A 2290-nucleotide genomic window follows, 5' to 3' on the forward strand; every position below is an offset into this window, starting at 1 on the left:
AAGTCTCTTCATAAGAGTTCCACGGTTCATACAGTTACAGGGAAAGTGAAAGAACGTAGCCAATTTCATTCATACATCAAAGAATAAATTCCTTCTGGCTTATTTTGGGACCCAAGCAGGATTTGGAGAATAAATTATCTCAGGTGGCTAATTTAGGGTGACTTCCCCATGAGGAAAATTGTTATAAGACCCCCATGAAATCTCAGTTCCTTGGCAGGCAACATTTATTAAGCTTCCACTGGATGTAGGATGGTCCAGGAAGCATATCAGAGAAATGCAGATATGAGGGCCATCCTGGAGGGTTTTGTAATCGGTAAGAAACAAAAAAATACTAGAACGGTAGCAGAAACATTAAACATGCAGTCAGTGTAGACAGTGTTCACAATCTAGCTGCAGATTGGAATCACCTGGGGAACTTTCCAAAGTATTGATGTCAGGGCCCCACCCCCAGAGACCCTAGTTTAAATAGTCTAGGTTGGATCCTGGGCACTGAGACTGTTTAAATCTTCCAAGGTGTAGCCAAGGTTGAAATTTGGCTCTGGACAAACCATGTACTAAGCAGGTGAATCAATTAATGACATTACCAGAGCATCCTCCTCCACAGAAGGTCCATCAGGTGTGTGTCTCAAAGAGCGTTGAGCCAGAAAAGTAAGGTGAAAGAAAACTTTAGGACGCATAACAAAACGGGGATCAGCAGATGTGGTGAAAGAGAAACAGACACAAATACCACCTTGACACTTGTCAAGGGGGGAAATGGGACTGAATAATGGACAGATCAGAAAGAGTGGGAGAGTCCTTAGAAGAATGTGTTTCTTGTAGATAGATAATTTTAACACAGATCAAAATTACTTTTGCATGTATTTTCTCTTATGACTATGGTGACAATAAAGCATAAAGAATAGAAGACAGAATGGGGTTGGAATCCCTTCCTCATAGGGTTGTTGGGAAAATGAAAGGATGTATGTAAAATACTTAGCTCCATGGCTGTCACATGGTAAGCTCTCTGCGTAGTTTAATTGCAATTACCATTATCATCACCAGAATCATCATCGCACGGGGTGTGGGGTGGCAACCTAAGGTCAGCCTGAATCCAGAAGTAGAGGGGAGTGAGAAATGAGTGACGTTTTTTTCTGAATGAACAGAGTAGGAACTAAAACATGTAAAAAAAAATCCCAGAAACTAAGGCTAAATGAGCTCTTAAAAAAGACATCATGATTGGTACATCTGAGCTCTGAGACGATTCCTAGCTCTGAAGAGGTCTGTGTTTCTATGGCACTTTCAGAGGAAGAAAGGTCGACTGTAACCAACGAATGAGGCAGTAGGTTATACAATTGTTCAATTATGAACTTGTTGGGTTCATTTGAGTTGAAACTGAAGCATCTAGGATAGCAGTAACACCAAATTTTGGATGAAGTTTGACTACCTGAGAAAACAGCAGAGTGGATGGGGGGCCAGGCCATGATCAATGAGGAGGGTGAGTCCTGGGCTTGACTGAATGAACCTGGAAGAGAACCAGATGCGTGAGGAGAAAAAGGGTGCTGGTGTGTGCGTCTGAGAGGTTGTTGGTACGTCACAACAATAGAATTAAATGGGCAGCTGGGAGGTGAAGTCCAGATGGGCCCAAATTGAGGCATTGCCACAGGGAAAATGAGAAGGATGGCAGGAAGGGTCCTGTGTTCCACCAAATATCAAAGTTAATATATTCCTGTTGGTTTAATAGCTTCAGACTAAGGCGCAGCTGGTGATTACCCAGTTCCCTTTTCACTCCGAGGTCCTGGGCACCCACACTCTTCTACCTGCCCTCCTGCACTATCCTTCTGCATTTACAAAATCCTTCAGGGGCTGATGTCTCAGAAAGCTGCTAGACAGATACCTAAACTATCTCTGGCCTAGTGCTTCTCACAATTGAGTGCAAACAAGAACCACTTTGAAAATTTGGTAAACAGAGTTGCTCCCTCCCCAACCACAATTCTGATTCATTCAGTCTGGGGGGGGGGGGCAAGAATTTGCTTTTTGACAAGTTTCCAGATGCTGCTGCTGCTGGTCCAAGGTCCACAATTTTTGAATAGTCTGCCCTAGACCCGCTCAGGATTCTTGACCGTATGCCTCTGCTTATATCCTAGGGGAAGGATTAAACTTTAGTAAATTCTCTAGGGGCCATTAGTTGGGATTCTGGCCTCAGATGGGGCTTCTCAGTGGAAGTTTATTTATACAGGTCAAATGTTGGTCCTTTTGGAGGATGTTTTATGGAAACCAGAGTGTGTGATGTCAATGTTCCTCAAAGGAGAGC

This window comes from Rhinolophus sinicus, linkage group LG13, assembly GCF_036562045.2.
Source record: "Rhinolophus sinicus isolate RSC01 linkage group LG13, ASM3656204v1, whole genome shotgun sequence".
Taxonomy (NCBI): Eukaryota; Metazoa; Chordata; class Mammalia; order Chiroptera; family Rhinolophidae; genus Rhinolophus; species Rhinolophus sinicus.